This window comes from Cydia fagiglandana, chromosome 23 (genome assembly GCF_963556715.1).
Source record: "Cydia fagiglandana chromosome 23, ilCydFagi1.1, whole genome shotgun sequence".
Taxonomy (NCBI): Eukaryota; Metazoa; Arthropoda; class Insecta; order Lepidoptera; family Tortricidae; genus Cydia; species Cydia fagiglandana.
The window spans coordinates 12,616,691-12,635,011 of NC_085954.1; the positions used below are offsets into that span (position 1 = coordinate 12,616,691).

General features: G+C 37.8%; 1 protein-coding gene across 8 annotated transcripts in view; it reads right to left on the reverse strand.

The window, feature by feature from the left end:
* The window catches only part of LOC134675839 (hemicentin-2), a 665,006-nt gene that overhangs the window by 334,594 nt on the left and 312,091 nt on the right, over positions 1–18,321 (reverse strand). The gene's annotated exons all lie outside the window — the stretch shown is intronic.

Sequence of the window (18,321 nt, forward strand, 5' to 3'; positions counted from 1 at the left end):
GAATTTGAAATGGTGTAATGGAATTCTTACTGAGCAATCGTATTAAAAAGTTTTCTTGGGAATGTTCGTTAAAGTATTTTATTACAGAGCCTTCTACTGCAATAAGTGATACGATTCTGTGTCACGAGCAATATAAACTGAATACTATAAAAACGAAATTACTGCGGTAAAAACCCAGCTCATGCATTTGAGAGTGGTCATTTAAGCTAAGGCAAGGCTAAAATTTAAATGTTAAAAAAATAACCTTTTACTAGTTTTCATAAAAAGGCTTAGTGTCATATACTATAGGTAAGTAAAGATGAAATTAAAAATAACGATATATAGACAAAGGTGCAAGGCAAAAATTAATTTGTGTATAGCCAGGCGTGGCTCACTCCGCAATTTTGTCGCTTTGCAACAGGTAGCTACAAGTACACATGCGTTCCACACCAATTTTGGTGGCTAGCCATAAGCCGCGCGTGGCGCTGTCGCCACCTAGCGGCCATATCTGTCCTGATTGTAACAGACGCGTATGTATGTAATATTTAGGAGAACACTATCCATTCATCTGTCAAACTAGGGAAGGGAACAGGATTTTATTTACAACCAATAACTCTTTGATATTAGGTAGGCGCAGAGCAAGAACATTATGATGTATAAAATCTATTTTAAGAGATTCGTGTAACAATTTCATCTTAAATGCAAAAATGTTACCGTAAAATGGGGTGAGTTGGGTGAAATTTGACTTTCAAACCTCGATAAAATTTTATTTTTACATGTGAAAACTGAATGGTATATATAATAAGTGGTTCGGACGTTTGTATTTTATTTTGGGTAGTTCCATTTCATAACTTTGACGATAAAGAGGAAAACTCACCTCACGCCGTAGTGCCTCGTATTTGGGGTGAGAGGGTTTTTCATACAAAGGTGATGTTGGATCGATTTTTTTTATTATGTGTATTACTATAGCCCCATTTTAAATTGGAATACATTATTTTTGTAGCAGTAGCCTTAAAATCCCTTCCCACCCCCCTCTCAAACCTTCTCTCCCCATTCATAACCCAACTCTCCCCGCGAAACTTACTCACCCCGTTTTACGGTACTAAAACTGCAATTTTTTACCGGAATTACACTAAGCGTTTATTTACAAGTGAGATAATAAGCGCTCCCGGGGATTACAGTCGCATTTACCTTCTTTCCTGCTTGGAACACAAAAGAAATAATTTCGAAACAAAACAAATAGAGGACCTTACTCCATTGTAATAAGATTCAACACTTTCTGCAAACGGTTTTCCGGTTTTTGCTTGTTTCGACTGACTTAAACTTAAAAATATGTTAAGCTTTATCAAAGTAATAATGATCCAAATGAGGTGTTTCTTCAAGTTTTGTAAGAATATTACTTTATTTTTTATATCTAGGTACTGTTTTAGGCCATGACTGCACGATAATGGAAGACCAATTCAAATTTACATTTAACGTAAAAATTATGGGTACAGTCGACGTCAAAGATTTGTTTACAGTTTTGCACCTTACGCCTTTGTAATAAGGCGAAGAGTGTAAACATATCTTTGACGTGACGTCGACTATACCTAAATGATCTAAATGATGTCATTTTGTCGTGACCGAAAGACGAGTTCGACTGATAACTAAATGACATCGTTGAAATATTATTTTGATGTCAAACGATTGGCATCTTGGCTAGACCCCCAGATCGTCGATTATTCTTTTTTTGAGCTTTTATAAACTTAACCCTTTCACAGCCAAATCAGAAGCAAAATTGTGCACTATAACGAAATCTGCAGCAATATGATGTAGGTATATTTTTTAATTGTTGATAAGGTCTAACACATTTACACACGGTATGTTTTGTGGATCCCGTTTTTATTACTTGAGCCTCCAATACAGTCACCTGCAATAATATGTTACTCTTCGAAGGCCGCAAAAATATGCTCTTAAGGCTCTATAAATAAGATCGTGTCAGATATTTTTGCGGCTTTCCATGTGTAACATAGGTATTATTGCAGGGTTACCTACTCTAAACATTGTATGCTGCTTGTAATGGGCATCGGTAAAAATTTGCTTTAAATTTCCTTTTGTGATGACTACAGAAAAGAAGCGAAGTGTTTAGCATATTATAAAATCTGTAAGTACAGAGAGTTAGACCAAGAAAAGTCTGCAGTGATTTTGATAGCCCACGCAGTGCAAGTGTCATTTTAAACGACAAACTTTTATGAAATTATGATGTAAATAACACTTGCACTGTGTGGGCTATCAAAATCGCTGCATACTTTTCTTGGTCTAACTCTACCTAAGTATGACCCATATTTAAAATGGCTTAAAATTATTCTTTCATAAGGAAAGCAACAACTAATCTAGCTACACTAGTCACTGTCATTCTTATTAATTAATTCTCTAACACATAATTTGATAAACCCACATTAATTAAGAATTTTCTTCATCAACCTCTGAAAATTGCAAGCTGTAATTAATCAAGTCTCGGTCGGTGCGAGCCATTTCACGATAACAAAGAAAGTGCTTGATTGAAGACAGTTTCCATTTAAGTTGTATAAACAAGTAAACTTGATAATTAAATAAATATTATGACATAATCTCACGCACATCAGCCTAGTCCCGCGACAGTAAGCTAAAGTAGGCTTGTGTCAGGTTATATCAATACAAAATTGGTGTCGAAACTTTGGGACCGTGGGGGCCAAGTGCGCGTCGACTGTACCACTTGTCTTGTCGGCGCGCCTAATAGAGGCTTCTGGTGACCAGGACGGCTGGCCATTATTTCGCCCAGCGTATTAGCATCGCTATACAGCGGGGAAAGACGGCCAGCCTTCTGTGCACCTTGCCCGTTGATGGTGATCTGGGGCATATTTTTTATCTATAGATTTTTAAGTTTTATTATGTTTGTTTATTTCTTTCTTTGTTTTTAAGGATATAACTTTTTACAAGACATACAAAATAAAATTATGTTTGAGATTGCCAAAAGATAAGGCCACTTTAAATTTTTTTTTTATATTTAAGCTTTAGCTAAAACACGACGTTGTCGCTGTAACTGGGTGTTATATCACTGATATTATTATTATCGACAAATATAAAAAGTTATCAATTTTTCTGAAGAAAAAGTGTAAAAATTCTAAAAATCTGTAATACCCTATTATACCTAAGGACCTGTAATTTGCCATTTTTTATTCTTCAAAACGCTCTTCATTAAATACGAGTAATTAAACTTCAGAAAAGGTCAACCTTGATAAAAATAAAAATGTTTTTATAAAGTATTTAAAAAAACCTAATCCAGAAGCCAACTAAATTAGGCCTTATTAAATATCCTAAAGCACTAAATATTAGACTGCCTCCTTGAAAACAGACAGGCCAAGAACGTAATACTATACAACTTTCCCGGACACTTTTGTAATTAAACTACCTAAGTGAAATATGTCAAATGAAAGGAACTAGAGTAATCAGGACCGTTTTCTTCCTGACGTTGACGGGCTATCCAATTAGAATGGAATGAGACAAACAGACAGAAAAGAATTAAAGTCCAAATGGGATGAGATTTTTGTGCAGCCTCTGAACAGGCGTTAATAAAATAGGTATGTAGAAACTTTCTGGTCAGTCTTGCAGTTGGCTGTTCAAATTATTAATCACAAAACTGACAGCGGGATTTTGATATTATTTAGTATGTATTCCCAAAAAAGCAGCGTGTAGTGGTAAAATGCGCACTACGTTTGCCTTTGAAGCGAAAAACTAGTTCTATAACTTGTACCTAACGAATGTAGACAAAAACTAACGGTGCACTTGATTAATTTCTGAAGGCATAAAATAGTAGGAAAGTGCAGAATTCTTACTATGACACCTAACAAATTGTGCTTGCATGTAGGTACTTACGGATAAATGTAGTGCATATTATTTTCCATCGTATTTTCACGAAAACAGTCTCGATACAAGAAGTACTGAGGTTGACTGAAGTAGCATGGCCAATACGAACGTTTCCGAAAAAATACGTTGAGAATAAATGCACATCTGTATGCCTGCCAAATATAAAATTAATATACATATTTAACTGTACATTTTCCTACATACCTAAAGACAAATTAAGTAAAATAACAGGGTTAATTTATGCATATCAGACGAAATAAAAAGGAACGGCAAGTAAAATGAAAAGATATGTAGAAACTCACGAGAGAGACAAATAGTGTTTATACTCTGTTTCTATATGGTTTGTGTTCTCTTTACAACCTCAACTGAAAGGCAACAACTTTACTTATTAGTGAAGAAACTTCTAGAACAGCGGCCATCTTTACTTCTGTTTTTGAAACTCCATACTACGACTTGCAATATTTCTGTGAGGCGTATTCGAATTTCTGTCACTCGATCTTTTTCATCAAAGGCAAAAGTAGGCTTGGAAGATAAAATTAAACGTGTTTTAAAAGGCGGTTAGCTAAAATTTCAAGTAGGCGGATAGTAATTTGATTTAAAGCTGTTTATGAATCTTCTTCCTGGCGCTATCCCGGCATTTTGCCACGGATCATGGGAGCCTGGGGTCCGCTTGACAACTAATCCCATGATTTGACGCAGGCACTAGTTTTTACGAAAGCGACTGCCATTTGACCTTCCAACCCAGAGGGGAAACTAGGCCTTATTGGGATTAGTCCGGTTTCCTCACGATATTTTCCTTCACCGAAAAGCGACTGGCAAATATCAAATGATATTTCGTAAGTACATAACTTCCGAAAAACTCATTGGTACGAGCCGAGGTTTGAACCCGCGACCTCCGGATTGAAAGTCGCAGGCTCTTACCGCTAGGTCACCAGCGTAAAGCTGTTTATGAATGACCTGCAAAAATAATGGGTATTATATCTCTCATTACATAACTTTATATTGATAAATCAAAGCATAATGATAAAATCGATAAATCATTGATGAGATACATAATATTTTGGTCTAATTTTTCTATTGTAAACTTGAGGTTACTTGAAAATATCCGTTATGAATGTCAATGGCAAATAATGTAAAACAACAAATGTAAAGGAAGCATTTATGCGGTAGAAGGAGATGGATGTATGGATGTAATGTCTGTTTGATGTCATGTTTTGTCTGTCAAAGCTCGGCGGAGACGCCCTCAATAAAAAAAAATGGTCTGTATCTTTCAAATTTCATGACGGTTTACTAGGTATTGTTTTCATACATTCTTGACACGGCTCGTAGTGAGCGAGCGAGTGATCCTATCATAACAAAATAATTTTAAAAATCTGAATACAGCTCATGGTCCTTCGATCTGGATATACTTAGCAGGGGTCGCCAAAACGATTACTTAAAGTACCAGTAAGGGCCCAAAACTCATTTATTCTCACCCTGAAAACCGTATTACTTCCTCTCCAACCGCCAATTTGATTTTCATCAGCTTGCATATCATAAAACGATTTAACCCGAATATGGTGCGTAATAACGACCCCTTACACTTACGCTATTTTAAAATGGACCTCGTTTGTTTTCAAATGAGACAGCCTTAAATTTTGATGGAATTTGGGAGACTTGCATAGGTGGCAGACTTTAATTATTCTACATCCGGTGCGCCATTACGACACCATTTGCTATAATAAGCACATTACATTTAAAGAACCATTAACGTACTGTAAAACGTTGAACGATACAGGTGCGAATAGGTAATTCGCCACTCGTTGCAAAACTATTTTTCGTACTTAAATCGTAATTAACTATTATACGAGTCTTAGAAGAGTGAAAGAGAAGAGGATGATATTGAACACCATCAACAACAGACGGGAAAAAATGATTGGACATTTGTTATGGCACGACAACTTCTTTAAAACCATCATAGAAGGCAAGATAGAAGGAAAGAGAGACAGGGGCACACCAAGACCAAATAAAAGAAAAAGCTGGTGTCGTGTAGTATCAGGAGGTCAAAGCCATGGCTTATGAGAGGGAGAAATGGAAAATACTCCACCGATAAGAGGATACCTCTTAAATTGAAGACGAAGAAGAAACTGTCAAGAACCAATTAACAATACACATTATAATAGTGGCTAATATTTCTAACAACCTATGAAAAAATACCTTCTTTCTCTTTTTATGTAAGTAGTAGCTATTAAGTAAAATACCAATTCACCAAATAAAATTAACTTTCAGCTTGATATACATCTTAACAACTCATAAACTAAAAGGTACGGTACAATAACACTTCGTAATAAAATATTTAGGGCAGTTTTATAAACAACTATATTACTAACATAGAAAAGGTCGTCTACAAAAGGTTTAGCACTAGGGTCATAAAGTAAACTTTTATCAGATTAGGCTTAGTTCGGCTTTTTCGTGCTTATATCGAATAAATTAACGTACAACTCAACGGATCCTCGTGAAATTTTGATACTTAAATATATAGGTTATTTCGTGCCAAATGTCAAATACAAGCGATATCAATTATGTAACCCAGGTATCGCTGGTGCGACATGATGGAGTCAAAAATTGGTGAGAGATCGCACAGGACCGAGGAAAGTGGCGCTGTCTTGTGTAGGAGGCCAAGTCTCATTTTGAGTCGCCGAGCCAACGGAGTAAGTATCAATTAAGTATAAAATTTAATTAAGTTTTGAAAGATCAAATCGGCTTCCGAAGTTACGGATTGTAATTCTGTTAAACGTCCTTTTGCAATTAGGACCGGATTTATAACTTTTTTTCAACAGAGGGTTCAGGGGTCCGATATTTTATTAAAATCGGTAGAGAAGGTAACTGGACCTTTGAAATCAGGTTAGGTTGGGGGTAAAGTTTAGAATGTTGTTTATAAAGAAATTATCAATGCTAAGATGACCTATCCATGTCACAATCTACAATTATACTAAGTCAAATAACGTCGCTGTCTTAAGTAGGTATAACGTCTCCGTTCCCTAAAATATGGGCCCGATTCGGATTTTGGAATAGACATCTATTAGATATCTTTTAGACATCACCAAGATACGATAATGATATGTTTAAGATCTAACCTGTCAAATTTGACATTAGCGCGATTCTTGAACGATTTCCACAGGATATGACTTAGAGATCCAATTCACATCTAATAGATATCTTACTCTATCTAACGTAAAAGTGACATTGGTTGACCGAATTGCGCTGCAAAAGAGAACTAGTTGATATCTAAACTATAACATATCTAGAATGGATCTAGTACGTGTCGTCTCTTGTGAATATCTTGAAGTTTGAATACGGCAGTTTATCTCCTTTCGCCTGTCATTTTGATTTAGTCAAGTGCTTCGCTTGTCAGCTTATCGACTGTCAAAAGTCAATAACTACATTATTGCTTCCAAGCAATAATGTAGTTATTGCTTGGAATAATTGTTGTTGGAATTGGAATATTGTTATTGGTTATGTAATAATGGAACCATTATGGCTCATTGATTAACTTAAATCTTCTTCTATACATATAATAAAGCTGTAGAGGGTCGAAAGTCTGTACATGGAAGATATTTGAAAAAAAGTTGGCTGGGGATACTTAGAATCGATAACAGAACACGTTCCAACCGTTTTTAGAATTTTTGTCTGTTTGTCTGTTTGTCTGTTTATCTGTTTGTCTGTTTATTTTAACGCGCATCACGTGAAAACGGCTAAACGGATTTTGATGCAAACTTTACTAATCGGTCGAAGACATCTTCGGCCAGGTTATAGGCTATAAAAATTCAACCCTTAAAAGGGGGGGTAGCCACAATCCTCGCTTGATTTAAGTTTGCCCCTGAATCTTATGGCGCTACTTAGGAAGGAGGGGCAAACTTTTTTCAAATATGTGCTACCACTATTGAGTATCCTGGTAAACTAACAGATGGCGCTGAATTTAATACGTATTGACATGAATAGCCACCGAGAAAGGTTTTTGCCAAATTAACTCTAAGTTTAGATGAGGGGGTACGGACATCAACAAATTTAATTGAATAATTATGTCGAATTAATAATATACAACAAAATTAAACGACAGTAAATTAATTACCCCTCATTGCACAGTGCCATCTTTTTCACGACTACCCAGAAAAAAGAGAGAGAGAGAGAGTGTATTGTGTTTCAGCGTTCGTGTTTGTATGTAGGTATATATTTATTTCTGAGTTTCTTTATAACACCTTAACTTCTGAATGCCTTAATCTTAGCCCGACTAGGGAATGCAAATCGGTTATTTTTGTATGGAATTAATTCTTAATTCTTTGGGAAACAATCGGTAGCAGTAGAAGAGTCGTGATTACATGCATAGATTCGATTTCAATCCACTCTTTTGCGGTTCGGCGTTAGGTCTTATGCGAAGCCTTCTGCCTTACGGCAAAGTTGATCTTCTGCCTTAATTACACTTGGGCGTGGATCCAAATCCAAGCTTTCCTCTTTCGCAGCTGGGCCTACTGCCTTGCTCACACTTCGCCAATTCAATTCACTTGGTCAATTCCAAGCTCTGCTTTCTTGCATCTTTTATGCATGAAAATAGCCTTAAATATCGAGCCCTATGCGAAGCTAGGCTGATAGAGAACTGTCCCATCCCTTCTTTGTATGAAATCCTGGATTCGCGCCTGATTGGGACTAAAAGTAAAATTGCGTTTTTTATATCGAAAAATGACTTTCTAAAATATGATAAAGGTGATATTCGGGTGGCGACTGCAGCAGCATTACTCTGTTACAACGTTACTGCTGTAGCACTGTCAATTTTCGTCATAAAATGATGTGACTGATTTCCATACTAAAAGTAAAAATGTACAACTGTCTATCATATTGCGTTTTTATATCGAAAAATTTTCGCGCTCGCTACGCTCGCGTTTTCAATTACATTCTAACCTGAAATATGATAAAGGTGACATTCGGGTGGCGACTGCAGCAGCATTAGGTACTCTGTTGCAACACTACTACTACGGCACTGTCAGTTTTCGTGATAAAATGATGTGACTGATTTCCATACTATAAGCAAAAATGTACAGCTGTCTATCATATTGTGTTTTTATATCGAAAAATTTGTTCGGCGCCCTCATACTAAAAGAGTCTGGCGTAGCCCGACAACTTGGCGCACTGCACGCGGTTCAAAGCCAGGCGACTTCGACTTTCTCATACTAAAAGAGACGTACGTGACACGCTGTATGGTTACCAAAGCCGGGCGCCTTCGGCGCCCTCATACTCAAAGGGTCGGGCGTAGACCGACGTACGTGACACGCTGTACGCATTCCAAAGCCGGGCGCCTCCGGCGCCCTCATACTCAGAGCGTCGGGCGTAACGTACGCGTTTCACAGCTGGGCGTCTTCTGCGCCCTCATACTAAAAGTGTCGGGCGTAGACCGACGTACGTGACACGCTGGACGCTTGCCAAAGTTGGGCGCCGAAGGCACCCTCATACTCAAAGCGTCGGGCTACGCCCGACGCACGTGGCACGCTGTACGCGCTCCGAAGCCGGGCGCCTTCGACGCCCTCATACTCAAAGCGTCGGGCGTAACCCGACGTACGTGACACGCTGTACGCTCGCCAAAGTTGGGAGCCGAAGGCACCCTCATACTCAAAGCGTCGGGTTACGCCCGACGCACGTGGCGCGCTGAATGCGTTCCAAAGCCGGGCGCCTTCGGCGCCCTCATACTAAAAGAGTCGGGAATTTCCCGACGTATGTGGCACACTGCACGCGGTCCAAAGCTATAGGCGACTTCGACTTTCTTATACTAAAAGAGTCGGGCGTAGTCGGACTACTACAAATCGCGCTTTAAAAAGTATGAAACAATAAGATAGAATTATTTTAAGAAATTATCATGCAGGAAATTATAAATGTTATAATTTTTTGAATAAAAAAATACAGCGTAATGTAATTTACTATTTTTTATATATTTAGCAGCTTACTGACACAAACCGAATTCCACGCGGGCGTAGCCGCGGGCACAGCTAGTAAGTAATATTTGCAACAATTTGAGGTCAATGAGACTCCCCCTGACGCAACCCTCCCTTTTAACATGAAATATGTCCCGGTTGACACTTTATTCCCAACTCTTACTTGTCTTCAAAATTAAAAAAGAAAGTCAACCGGGACATATTTCATGCTAAAAGAGGGAGTTGCATCAGGGGGAGGGGATGGGACACTAGTGCGCGTAAAGCACCATCCCCAAAGGTAACATACTACATTCATTTAACGCTGGCTATAATTTGTTTGTCTTTCCCATACAACTTGACCGAATCAGGCGGGCAATAATGATTTTACTGCATTCCTAACGCGAATGAATTACTTAATTATAGGTACCTACCTACTACTGCGAGCAGCGAGCCAGCGAGCTATGGAAAGGGCTATGCTCAGAGTCTCTCTGAGGGATCGTATTCGAAATGAAGTCATCAGTCAGAGAACTAAAGTCGTCGACTTAGCCCACCGGATTAGCAAGCTGAAGTGGCAGTGGGCCGGTCATATTAGCCGTAGAACCGATAACCGTTGGGGTAGACGAGTTCTCGAGTGGAGACCGCGCATCGGCAAGCGTAGCGTAGGACGCCCTCAGACTAGATGGAGCGATGACCTTCGCAAGGCGGCTGGTAAGAGCTGAATCAGAGTTGCCGCAAATCGTGCTCAATGGCGTGCAATAGGAGAGGCCTATGTCCAGCAGTGAACGAGAGTAGGCTGATGATGATGATGATGACCTCCTACTACCTATTATACAACCCACGCAAAACCGAGTGTATTCGCTACTAACAGGCATATGTTAAGTGTAAAGAGAATAAATAATAAAGCGGTAACCACGTCCGTAAACACCCGTAACTCACATACCTTCGTTAATCTCAGTTAATTAAAAAATTAGCTGCTAATTAAAAGGGATATATTAAAGGGAGCATTCGTTTGAATTAATTACGCATTAGGACTAATTATGATTATTTAGGGCCGGGGGAGGTTATTAAAAAGTCCTTTGGAAATCCCTTGATATTTTACACATTTAAGGGTGTTATGTTTGTAAGGCTAAACCGAGAGATTAGATATGAGACTTGAAACTGAAAGTGATAACTGAACAATGTTCAAATAATTACTCATTCCGGAGGTCGCGGGTTCAAACCCCGGCTTGTACCAATGAGTTTTCAGAACTTATGTACGAAATATCATTTGATATTTACGTGTTGCTTTTCAGTGGTATGTGCTGTAGTATTTGATGCGGAGGGATGAAAGTCATGTGACGAGCGAATGAATGTGCAGGGAATTACGAGGAAAGGAAAACCGAGGAAAAGGTGGATGAACTGTGTCATGATATGAAACGAACGCAAGTGAATGATGAGATGACAGGCGACAGAGAGGTGTGGAAGAGAAAGACATGCTGCGCCGACCCCAATTGGATGGGACAAGAATGATGAGGATTTACCAGTTGCTTTTCGGTGAAGGAAAACATCGTGGGGAAACGGACTAATCCCAATAAGGCCTAGTTTCCCCTCTGGGTTGGAAGGTTAGACGGCAGTCGCTTTCGTAAAAATTAGTGCCTACGTCGTATCATGGAATTATATAGTCGTCAAGAGGACTCCAGGCTCCCAATGAGCCGTGGCAAAATGCCGGGATAGCACGAGGAAGAAGATATCTACAGACAAGAGGAAAATGTCCTTAAGGCCCACTTTCACCATTCCACTAACCCGGGTTAACCGGTTAAACCTAGAGTCACCATGGTTACCAGTACAATTTGACACTGGGTTAATTGTTTAACCGCTAAAACCCGAGTTAGTACCTAGGATGGTGCAAGTGTCCCTAAATAAAAGACATACCATTCGACACTTTAAATAGATCCCAACGAACTAACAATCACAAACTAACATTAGTTTCGACAGCCGGATGTGCTCGTAAATAACCAGTTTTTAACCTTTTAAAACTATGGCAATAAAAAAGAAATATTCCGGGAACTTGCGCGATAAATGTGCAGTTCTGTAATTGGCCTACAATTTATGTGGCGGAGGTGCAGGTGTGTTTACATTAGGCCAGTAACTTGGGTTAGTATTAGTACTGGCATGGAAAGTCACCGAGAAACTGTGTAAGTGACTTAATTGGATGGTTATTAAGAAGGTATAGAACATCACTTCTCCTGTCATTTGAAACTTATAGCCTTTTACAGAAAGCTCATTCTTTAAAAATAAATAAACGCTAATACCTACACATTCTAATTGTATCAGAGCTAAGCTATTGTCTACCAAACTTTATCTCACAGTCTCCCAAAGGTTAATAAAATGTCTGCAATATTATGCGCTGATGCGTCGATGGACGCAGCTCCATCGGCGCGATTCGGGAAATGAATTAGAGATTCACTAGATATAAAATAGTAAAGATATGTGACGTTCCATGGTAAAAGGTAACTGGACTCTAACATAATATGGGACATGTCCGGAAAAATATGTTATTAATTTATTCATTATAGACTTACAATTTTAAATTGTAAAATTGTATTTCTCACTCACAACGACCGGCGACTTATATGCAGTTACAATATGCCCCAATAAAGTATTTTGGTCAACTTGACGGAATAAGTTTAAACTAGCAAATATTCATAGTATTAATACCCATTGGTTGGGAGAATAATTTAGTCACTGGCAAGAAAACTGGCGCAAGTAGCTCTCCCGTTCAAACACGTTTAGTCCTAAGGCGAGCTCAAAAAGTTCCCGTTTTTATGTCTCAGTCAAAAGTTCGGGATCGACTCCTCGCTACCCGCCGGCTTTACGATGTTTAGGTGTTACGGAGGATGAGACGGATAGACGAACACCGCAGATAGGGCAGGTTAATATTATTGATTACTACATGTATTCTTTTACATATGATGATTACATATGATGAGAGCAAACATGATAGCGCGCAGGTTCAGCCGATGTACAGCCCAAGTAAAGATAACCTTATTTAAAGCGTAGTGTACATCGCTGTACACCTGTAGCCTATGGACAAGATACACTCAGCGATCGTTAAACGCTCTGCGAGTCCAGTTTAATGACGCTTTCAGGGTCCTGTTGCGGCTGCCGCGGCACTGTAGCGCGTCCGGAATGTTTGCGGACGCGAGCGTGGACGGTTTCCACGCCACGCTCCGCAAGCGTTGCGCCGCGATGCTAAGCAGAGTGCGTGACAGCCGCCACAGCCTCCTGGCTATTGTGGGTAACAGGTGGGACAGTGGCTTGCTAAAGCACTGGTCCTCCCTACATGTTAGTCTTAATAATTGTAAATTTAATTTAATCTAATGTTATTTATGAATGTTAATAGTAATTTCAAATTTAAATTGTATTTTAATTATGTGTAAGTTGTTTGTTAATTTTAATTTTTAATCTTTAATTTAATTGTAATTTTAATTTTATTTCATTTAAAATATGGACTGTCAACTGTCTGAAATAAATTATTTTTATTTTATTTTTATTTTATTTATTTATTATTTACTATATGCAAGTTAGGGCCTTTTCGTGAGTAACGATACCCTTATGTGGAAATGGGTAAAGGGGTAGTTGCACACGATGAAGCGTGGTTTAGCCTTCTTCACACTAGGTGAGAACTGAGACACCAGCGCGCCGCTCTCCCACCTTCGTCACCGGGCACGGCATTCTCCTGCCAGCTATGCGGTCGCGGCTGCCGCTCTGGCATTGGACTTACTGGCCATTTGCGGAAGTGCCGCACTCTTATGGACGCTGTTTAAACCATCATCTTATTGACATTACAGGCCAATGATTTGGAGATAAATAAATATTATAGGACTATTTTATACCGATCGACCTAGTCCCACAGTAAGCTCAATAAAGCTTGTGGAGCATTCCATGAAATTATCTACCGTTTGTCCCGTACAAACGCGAATTTTCTGAAGATTTGCAGGTATAATAGTTTCCTTTTCCGTGACAAATGTTCAAAAATATGCACAGGAATATAATCGCCGTTTGTACGGGACAGCCCGTGGAATACTTCTTGTGTAAATACTGGGTACTAGACGACGGTGTATAAACGTCGGTGACAGAGCCTAGAGAGTCTGTAGGTCCGCCAACACGTTCTCCAGGTGTAGCTCCTCGTTATTAAGTCCATGTCGAGCAATCTTCGACTTAAAATACATGAGCGACTCATTTCAATATATTACTACCGTATTATTTCTAGCTGTCACAATATGAAAACAATTTAATTAAATACCCGAAATGAATCGTACTAATTACGCATTCCGGGAATCGTTATCAGTCATCAGGGCTTTTCATTATTAATATAATTATTAAATTCACCACATTGACATGTTAGCGATGATAATTAATTGGTATAAGTACAGTCAGTTACAGTAGCAACATTTTTTTAAATGATTCAAAAGTAAGATCGGTGAAGGTCAAAGGGCGGACAGCGGATGCAATACGGTGACGAAAGCATAAGATGGATAGGACTTTTATTAAATTATGATGTTAAGCGCTGGTGCATGGCCTTAGCGGTAAGAGCGTGCGACTTTCAATCCGGAGGTCGCGGGTTCATCGTGAGGAAACCGGACTAATCCCAATAAGGTCATTTTCCTCTCTGGGTTTGAAGGTCAGATGTCAGTCGCTTTCGTAAAAACTAGTGCCTACGTCAAATCATGGGATGAGTTGTCAAGCGGACCCCAGGTTCCCATGAGCCGTAGCAAAATGCCGGGATAACGCCAGGAAGAAGGGGGTGATAATTATGATGTTACTAATAATAAAGGTTTTTCACATAAACCTTGAGCGAAAATTCGATTTTGTGATTATCCATCTGAGCATTCCACGCTTTAAAATGGTTTTAACGGGTTTTACCACTCAACCATAAAAATCACAATTTCTGTTTTTTTTATAGACTAATTTATGGGTAAATGTAATAAAAAAAATCTTTGTGTGGATTTTTCCGTCGAGTTACGAAAACACCACACCTACTTTTCGTAACTCAGTGAAAGATTTTGTAGGGCATGCAATAAATTGCACATGTTGTACTCTATAGGTCTTCTTCTCTTCTCCGTCGAATTACTCTTGGCAGAGCAGTCGTGGTCACGTTGAACGACGAACGATTCTACGTTCTCTATAGGTATATCCACCAAATTTGATGTTTTAATGTTTATTTGGGCACAAACGGTATAATAATACTTACAGATATTAATATTATTCAATACATGAACCAGTGAAGTTGCCGTAAGTTATCGAATGCTGACCAAATAAATAAAAATACTACGAAAAGGTCGGCCCTTAAAAATAACAACTGCTATTTTATTATATTTAGGGTACCAAAAAGGTACAAAAGGAACCCTTATGATGCGACTCTGTCCGTCTGTTACATCGCTAAATATTTCGAGAACTACTGAAGCTATCGATTTCAAAATTTGGAATGTTTTCATAACAACAAACACATTTAAATTGTAATTTAATTATTTATATAATAACCCTCCGTTTGCGTTGCCTTAGTCGGGTAAAAATAGATACCAACTTCTGTAACTAACTGTACCTGCAACAAATGTAATCCAACATCCTGCATGTGATTTAAAATTTTAAACTCAATTTCATTTAAAATTCATAAAGTCCACGAGCTTTTTTATTAGGAAAGTTTGTCTGTCTGTTTGTACTGAACTCCTAAACAAGCGGGAAATGTTGGACTTCGTTACAAGGATTTTGTTCTAAGCTTATAAATACCAGTATATATTGAACTAGAGATACATAATAACTGTATGATATTGGAGACCAAGCTAATCTTGGTATCGTGGGATAATAATTACAGCATATTTTTAGCTGAATTGTAAAAATAGTCTGTTTGTATTCTATAATTGTAAATATTGTACCTTTTGGATGTAAATTTTATTAACATTTGTTAGGATTACATTTTGTATGACTAGGCAACAAATCTATAATTTTATTGTTTGACTAAGTGTTTTTTTTTTTATTTGTGTTTTTAGTACTCAAACTAGTACATTATAATCTGAAATTGATGTCAAAACTACAAAACTACCCGTCATGGCGGTAGTTACACATCAAAAATCATCATCATCATTCGCTTGCCCTTATCCCATTCATTTGGGGTCGGCGCAGCATGTCTTTTTGTTCCATACCTTTCTCTCGCCCGTCATTACATAAAAAAATAAAAAAAATAATAATAATTTGATTTGTTCCCTAGATTATGTATGGAATGATGGCAGCACCATCTCTCTCCCTGTGCCGAATATCACGGGCTGTCATCAAAAAACTAAGCCTCTGTTTTGTATCAGTAGTTTATCATAATTTATTAAGTAGTTTGTTGACAACATACTTCCCTAGGTCAAAAGAAACTTCATATTTCCCCATAAAAAGGGTAATCTCCCCATAACGGGGAGTTTCCGGTCCCCGAATCGTCTCGAATATTACACGCAACATTAACATTTTTACCGCCACATAAATTCAGCTAATTTGAGAAGTTACTCACTTATTCTCACACATTTTAGAAGTTTCAATTTAACCACTGTATCTTGATCTCTAGATCCTTCATTACTGTTTGTAAACGAAGGTCAGGTTTAGACTGGTTTGTTCTTATAGGGTAAGTGTAGTGAATACAGACCTGGCACCCACTACTGGTGTTACTGTCAAACTTTTAAGACATTCATAAAATTGACTCTGCATATAAATTTGCACTTTAATACAATGGGAGTAAAGTTAATTTTTGAAGAAAAGATTACTAGAAATTGGGCGTCTTTGAAGTAAAAGAGCGTAGGAAACATCGTTATTGATGAGAAATGATGAATAAAAATAATTTTAGGAGGGATAGCCAGATGATATAAGAAAATTCGATGTGTTGCGGCTTACATAGCCCAAAAATTAAGCTGTAAAACAATTATAATATAATAATTATATTATCTGCTTACGTACACATTTGTAACGGTAAAACAAAGGGATATTATGTATCTAGTAAGCACTATAACTGTATGAAATTTAAAGGCCGCTAAATAGGGTTGGAAAATGTCAAATGTTTCTATAGATGGTGCCAGTATACTTTGCCACTTTCTAGTTTTGTTCTTTGAAATACTTAAAACATCCAAGTCATAAAATTCTAAAATAAAGTATAATTTGACACTACTCGTAAGATTGACAGGTAAATCCTTACTGGCGCCATCTGTAAAGTACTTCGACCGCCCATTTACTTGACTATTATTGGTTGAATATAGTTTAGGTACTTAAAAAACTTAGGTAAGGTAGGTAATTAACTACAATTTCTGCCTTTATCGAAAATTAAAGTCTAAGCAACAAGTAAGTACATATTACATAATGTTTTAGATTTTAAGGGCCCGATTCGGATTTTGAAACAGACATCTATTAGATATCTTTTAGACATCACCAAGATAAGATAACGATATGTTTAAGATCTAACCTGTCAAATTTGACATTTGCGCGATTCTGGAGATACTCTTGAACGATTTCCGCAGGATATGACTTAGTAATCTAATTCACATCTAATAGATATCTTACTCTATCTAACGTAAAAGTGACATTGGTTGCCCGAATTGCGCTGCAAAAGAGAACTAGTTGATATCTAAACTATAACAGGCACCCTCTCGAAGGCACCGAATTTTGATAGGTAAGTTTAATTTTTGGTTTTAGTTATTTTAATTGTAGTTAATTTTAGTTTTATATTTCTGTTTATGTCTTTTAGGGCAACTTGCAACATTTACTAACCCGGGGTTAACCGGTTAAATCTGGAGTAACCATGTTTTCCAGTACAATTTGACACTGGATTAACGGTTTAATTGCTTCGCCCTGGGTTTATGGGGGTGTACTGCCATCTCGCCGAAATATTTTTCGCCTAATTTCACTTCCCAACCAACTTATTGCAGTACTTTTAGTTGGCAAACCAATGCTTAGCATATTATTATTTAGCATAATTTTTATTTGACTACAATTTTATTTAGCAGATGTTCATTTTACCACGATTTATTTAGAAAAATAGTCACTAAGCAAATGTTTTATTATACCTAACTATTTATTGTTACATAACGTTTGCCAAAATTGAAACTTCGCATACTTTTTATTTGATCACAATTTTATTTAGTAGATGTTCATTTTACCAAAATTCATTAAGACAAATAGTCACTGAGCAAATGTTTCAACTTAGCTAACTCTTAATTGTCAAAAAACGTTTGCTTTATTTATACTTACTTTTCATAATATATTTTGATGGCTATTTGACCTGTTGGTGGCTTTTTTTTTAACAAACGTATCTACATATTTCCATGGACGGGTGCCACTACGCTAATAGATTTGATGACTGTACCAACATGTTTTAGGTTAGATGACTGCAATCCCCAAGAAAACGAACTGTTGCCAGAAAAGTGGGTTAGGTTAGGTTAGAACTGCGACCCCACGAAAACAAACTGTTGCCTCAAAGGTGGGTTAGGTTAGAACTGCGACCCCCGAGAAA